The 7030-nt window shown below is 36.4% G+C and overlaps 1 pseudogene; it reads right to left on the bottom strand.

Annotated features, from left to right (window-relative positions):
- Positions 1–25: 25 nt before the first annotated feature.
- On the bottom strand, positions 26–6758 carry LOC114722728 (regulatory-associated protein of TOR 1-like; annotated as a pseudogene).
- Between the last annotated feature and the right edge of the window lie 272 nt (positions 6759–7030).

The raw sequence follows: 7030 nt of genomic DNA, 5'->3' as shown, positions 1-7030 counted from the left end.
TGATCCAATCCACCAACAGAGGAACCAAAGCCCGACAACAGATTTTGCAAAAATCATGCAAAGTGCATAACAAAAGTAGAAGGAACCAAACCAGTGGTTCAAAAGACTTAAAACAAGAGGAAGACTTGTGCCATACCTGAAGAACTATAGGCAATTGCTCTGGTGGTTTCTTGTGTTCGGAACCATGGTCAAGCCATACCTCAAATGCTGTCAACTGCTCAGTGAAAAATGTACTAGGCTGAAAGAAAAGGCATATATTTCACCAAGTAAGCCAAAGCCAAACCTCTTCAGCTATCACGGTTCAGGCATTATTTATTGTTTTCATGAATTACAGAAACAATTAAATAAAACAAGTTCCAGGTATAAACTCTTCTAGTCTGCTTCAGACAACTGAAAACAATCCAAAATACCTGAAATTCTGCGTTAGGATCCTCAACTAATGAAGGAAGTTGTGAAAGGCAGAGTTCAGCAGCCATGTCCCAAGCATCCCTGCAGCAGCAACATAACACAGTGAGAACAACTATTGTCAGCCTAAATTAATACTCCCTCCGTCCCTTTTTCAAAGAAACAATCTCTCTCATAGTAGTATCCCTAAATATAAGAAACAAATCCTCTTTATCTAAAATTTTAAACTTGTCCTTCCAATTTTAACCCCATTAAATTTATGTCACTTGTTATCTCTCTGCAATAAATTTCTACTCATTATGTCATGTACTATCTTTACAAATAAGGGTATAACTGAAAAAATATGTATATATCTTACCCATTTATTGCTTTTAACTAGATTTAACTAACATTTTGAACCGCACACTTTTCGTAGTTGTTTCTTATAACGAGGGACGTAGGGATATTCTAACAACTAACTCCTATGTACCACATATGATGCTGATGGGTTGGCGGCAGAATTGGGTGAGAAACAGGAGAGCAATTCGCAGATCGCATAATTCGCTCCGCAAGTAGAAGTTTCGAAAAAGACTAGCAACAAGCAAATCTTGTCTGAACAATCTCTGGAAAAGATCTGCAGGGCAATAATGCACATGATACACGATACCAATACAATCAATAAATCAACCACAACATGGTGAGTCAAAAATGCACACCATCTGGGATGAGGATGATTAAGGCCTACCATGAGGGAGAACATTCCAGGCGATAGTATCGGTCACTGCAGTGAAGATCCAATTCAATTCACCCAGAAGCGTCTTTCGGTCATTTGGCCGGCCGGGGATCTTGTCTATAAGTGAATAATCAAGTGATTCATGAAGTAATGAGCGAGTGCAAAACCTAGGAGACAGATCACACCAGAGTTACAAATAGCATTTTACATTAAATGAAAAGACAAACCCCCGTAAAATGTTGAATCTGAATAAATCAAATTACGGAAAGAAAGTATCCAGTGCAAAAACAAAATGGAAGCCCCTCTGAACGGCTGATAGTCAACATCCACAACAATCATATGGATAAAATTACACAAAGGTCCAACTCCAGTAACTGACATCAAAGTGCCCAACAAACACAAGAATAAAGAACAAAGATAAGTGCAATGTCACGTTGATCCACAGTAACTTATACAAACTACAGTTGAATATACTTTTCTCTTTAGAAAGAGGACGTTTCTTCTCTTGATAATCATATAGCCCTATCATCATATTTTCCCTTTTTATTCATTTGAAATTGAAATTAGATAAATGACAAAATCTTCGATCAATGAACAAACCACACAGAAAGAGCCAATATGCTTTAATTGGTCCATTATCTCTAATGCCACTTGAGAGAATCATAAATCACAAAAATTTTAGAGGCGAAGAGGTTGGCAAGATACTTCCTTCTCGTCTCTCAATCCAAGTCCATCTTTCAGACTTTCTTCAAACACACACAAACACACAGACTGATACAGTTTCTTCAAATATGAAGAAAAAACACCCAAGATTATATAATGCGCGCTTCATCACCAACGAGACATAAGCACAAACTAAGGAAGAACTAATAAGGAGAAAATCTTCACCATCGCAATGCCATCTTGATAGGTGTTGTAAGACAAGAAGTAAACACGTCAGCTGGGAATTCAGCACTTTGAGGCAAAGTCTCATGTGCTTCACATGCTGCAAGCAGAATACAATCCCTTGTGGACCCAGCAGAGCTAGAAGCATTCCATTCATGAAGCTATTGAATCACAAGTCCAGCAACCAATGTGGCAGTCCAAATTACAAAGTGATAAAATCAGTTGCAATATTCTTTTTTGTAATTTTCTTTTAGTTAACATTGATGACGCTGAGTACCTCAATAAAACTATTGACAATCCTCCCAGCAGCAGAGCAGTCAAAAACATAAATTGATGGGGTCCTCAGCCATGAATCAAGGTCACTAATCGGTAAAGGGATATACTGTGTGTAACTCTGCAAAATGGTCTAACGGTGGATGAGAATAAAGATAATCAATAAGTATGATTTACTAGGGACTTTTTTTTAAAAAAATTATAATTAGCGATCCATAAATCAGGAAAATCAGGACTTTTCGGTTAAAATTCTCAGCATTTGGGTTTCTTATTGGTAGGATAAGGATAAGGATGTTCTGCCTGAGAATATTGTTAACTCTAGTACTCGTTCATGGAAATAGGACTTAATTACTGGCAGCCTATTTATCATATAACATATTATCCCCATTGATAAAATATCTAAACGGAACCAAAGATCGAATAGTAACAACAGCATGATAACCAGCCTTTTTAGATTACGTGACATTAAATCCCTTTTTTCATTTCAGATGGCAGTAACTCCAATTTTCTTCCTTCCTCCAAATTTTCAAACAAAAGGAAAGAACAAAATTATCATCATTCCTAAATTTCCATCCTTTCAAACTTAGCTTACTCATTCCTACTCGTAAGCAGGCTATAAATCATGTTAGGGAAAGTCAGTTAAAATAAACTGTTATTCAGGCTACCAACCATACAACCAAATAAGTTTTCCTGTTCCATTTTATTATCATCACTGTAAAGAATCAAAAATACATCGCAATTCAAAAATAACAAACACACCTATTCTTAGGTGTATTGACGTGTTGACACCAACATTGCTAACTCATTCCAATACCTAACTGACATTCCAGAATTTTATTTTTTTTTTTTGGTTGGGGAAAAAAAATAGTCTTTGACACAAGCCAGAATGGGCTTCAACAATAATGTGAAAGATACTAAGAATATAAAGTGACTGGCTGTGTTTTTCTTTGAAACTGAATGAAGATTTCAAGAAACAATAATTTAAACGACATGAAGCCAAGAGATTTATATGGCATGTCCTACAATTTTTTATATTGTTTGAAATTAAGCATGTTCACAAGTTTTTCACCATTGATCTCCATTTCATCAACCAAACAAACATCTCACATCAAGGACTACAAAAGGTATGACCTTATTGAAGACCCAAATTTCACCGTTGGAAGTAGGCTTTGGCACACCATGTCCATTGTAATGAAATAGCACTCTTTCCGATTTCGCATATCGCCGACATGTAGTGCAAAGCTTCTTGACCTCATCCACTGTGGGATCAAGTTGACACTTATAGCGGGCCTGTTCATATGCCAACATGTTAACTAGAGACTAACCTCAAAGAAAACATGATAGAAAGAAAACAGTTATACATCCGCACCTTTGGTTGCCACCTTTCATATTGACTGCTCAAAGTTTTACCAATTGATTCCAATGCTTTTTGAGTTGCCATAGAAAAAGGATCTACAGCAATGAAACAATTTTAAAATAATATATTATACCTCATTTCTCATTCAAACATTAACAATCACATGCTACCATCCCTATTAATTTAAACAACTAAGATAATGCAGTTTCCCTCACATTATCATGTGCTATAGTTAAAATTGTGAGCATGCAAAGTTTTAATATTCAGAAACAGTTTTCTCAGCAATGAAACAATACATGATGATAAAGAGGGGAAATGTGAAAACAGTTCAAAAAATGATATTAGTCAATCTAGACCACAAATGTTCACAAAACGATCAATAATCAATCCATATTACACCCTAAGAAGATTATAATTCAAAAAAAATCGCGCACAAAATCAGCTTTACTGTTCATGACCAGACAATTACTTTTCTAGATAGATCAGCAAAGCTTATAAAATTAACAATATTCTGGACAACAAAAGAAAAGGGTTTTAAAAAAATTCTTGTATTTAGAAACCAAACACTTTCCAAACATTAGCCAATCACCACAGAGATGCTAAAATTTAGTCCGCAACCGAGAGGAAGTAAGATATAAAACACAAATTAAGATTGGCAGGGTAAAAAGAGACCTATCCAGCACTCCATTCGGGCACAGGGAGATATCTTAATTACATCAGGTGGATCAACACTAATGTTTAAACATAATACTAGAGCTACATGTCCTGTCTTCATCTGCACCACAAAATTGGGAGTTATATTAAAGCAGACTTCTCAGAAAAGATTCAAAATATAAGCATCTTCCAGGAGCATTCATTGTGATATTAAAGAGTTAAAAGAAAACTCTTATTGACAAATTCTACGACCCCAAATATAGCATATCAGGCACAATGCAATTACACAATACAATTACAACAACTCTGCCTAGGGTTGTGTTAGGCTCTCGACAACCAACGTAAAACAGTCAAATCTTTTATGACACAATACAATACATCAGATACAACAAATTTAAAAGTTTAAGATACAGATACAAGAAATATTACAACAAGTTAACACATGAAAAATAAAGAACATAAAATATTTTGAATTTTAAAGAAGTATTTAATAATTTAATAAGTACTATAATAATATTCATAACAAGCAACCAAAAAAATTCGTTAGTTGTTTTGGAACATCTCAGTTAAAAAGTAATAATTCGAATGTTAGGATATGTTACAGTATCTTGAAGTTCAGTGGGAGTATCATGTATATGTACATTTACCGTTTTGAACTACTAATGCAAGACAGGACAAACTATTCTGATCAGGAAATGTAAAATGTGAGAAAGATTAAACAACAAGCATCAATTCAATTCATATATCAAAGAGAATTTAGCTACAATGAATAGAATAAAGGCAGAGAACTTCCAAGAGAGACAAACATAATCAACAAGGTTCGTTCCACAAAACTGAAAATCATTAGCTAGGAAGTTTTACTATACCAGATATGATGTTCTCCCACAGGAATTTGAAATTTCTTACACAAGAAACCACGTCCATACAAGTCACTTCCATAACAAATAGACAAAAAAGCTCCTCTATTTAGATAATGCCACATACATAATGGAATTTCCAGGTTCCATTAATACCTTAAAAACATTAACTGACCCCAGTTTACATTGTCATCACTACTCTAAATCAGGTTATCATGTTGAGCAAGCATCAATCAATGTTGGCATAAAGCAAATGCAAAAGTTCTTCTGCTGAACAGAGCACAAGGACAATTGCCAACAAAATAATTCCCAGTTGATAAAATCTTAAATTCTTAATTCATTACAACAGCACTCCGACCAATATATAGGACAGAACAAGATGTTCATGGTTACAATTTAATAGCTGTTACAGGACACGTATCTGCTTGTTTTTAAAGTTAAAAATGTTTATGTCCGAGGCACTCTTTCAAATTTCTCTTGTCAACTGAAGAAATAGCAATTTTTGTAACTAAGCTTTAGGTGATTCAAGCATCCTTCTTGGAGAAATTTGTCACAACACCTAAACAGTGTAGAGAAGCTTCAATCCATTTAAAAGGTTCAACAACAACAACAAGCATTATCTCACTAGGTGGGGTTGGCTTTAGCTACATGGACCGCGTGTTCTTTTCCGTCTTCCCCTACCTTTTTTCACAAGACTCCATATTACTTGATCTACCCTCCTCACATATGCATCCAGTGGCCTCCTTCATACCAATCCAAACCACCTCAAACAATTTTTTCATTTTCTCTTCAATAAACACTGCTCCAACTCCAAGGCTTTCTCATATATGTTCATTACAAATCTTATGACCACACATCCATCTTGACATCCTGGTCTCTATTACCCCCACTTTATGCTCTTGTTGTTGTTTTGAAGCCCAACATTCACAACCATATAGCTTGTTGGTCTTAGAGTAGCTGGATAAAACTTCCCCTTTACCTTATTAAATACTCTCTAATCACAAATAACTTCCGGTAGCCTTTCTTCCCTTCAAAGGTTCAGATGCCAGTAAAAGATAGAAGCTTTAGTCATAAATCAAGTGCTGACTAACTAACTTTCTTTCAACCTAATATTATCCAATTGTTAAACCATTTTTCAACAATTACAATAATTATATGTGTCATTCACTCAAACTGAACTGCTATCAGAAATATATCAGACGTATACTGAACTAAACAGTAAAATCTTACTCGGTCCTTGATTCGCCATTTCGAAACCAACCCACTTTCAGAGGGACCGGTGGGAACAGAGGCCTCAAAGGCTTCATGCCGTAGCTCGCATAACACAACAGTCTGGGGCAAATACGCCATACTTGTGGTGGTGGCGGCGACCGCAGCATTGCCATAACTACTGCTGGCAACCTCAGAATCCCTTTTGTGCGATCCCAAATCGCTATCTTCATGTGTAGACGACACACAGTCGTCCGAGTGGTTCGGAACCACCACCACCAAAGATTGTGAAAAACGAGATGACATTAAATCCCCCAATGCCATCCAAACCCAAAACCCTTAAACGACAGAGCCAACCCACAGAGGATCATTCAACCCTGTGCTAAAAGAAAAACCGTAGAGAAAGCCAAAAGAATAGTACTTTCTTCAAAAGTGTAGGATCGGTGAAGCTGGGAAGCTAATCAACGAAGCCGCTGAACCAGCGGCGCATGGAGATGCGCCAGATGAAGGAGAGGTAATCCAGCTCGGAAAGTCTCGGAAAATGAAAGGCAAATGTCTGACAACCCTAGGAACCCTAACAAAGGAAGAAGATGGTGGTGGCGCATTGAACAGGGGCGTCACTCCGGTAATGCTACAGTTTAGTGAAGGGAATAAAAGAATTTGGGGAATCGGATGTGC

The sequence above is a fragment of the Neltuma alba genome, unplaced genomic scaffold, assembly GCF_004799145.2.
Source record: "Neltuma alba isolate B1F8T4 unplaced genomic scaffold, ASM479914v2 tig00012108_pilon, whole genome shotgun sequence".
NCBI classification, from domain to species: Eukaryota; Viridiplantae; Streptophyta; class Magnoliopsida; order Fabales; family Fabaceae; genus Neltuma; species Neltuma alba.
Note: the sequence above shows the minus strand (reverse complement) of the source record. Positions and strands in the feature narration are given on the sequence as shown.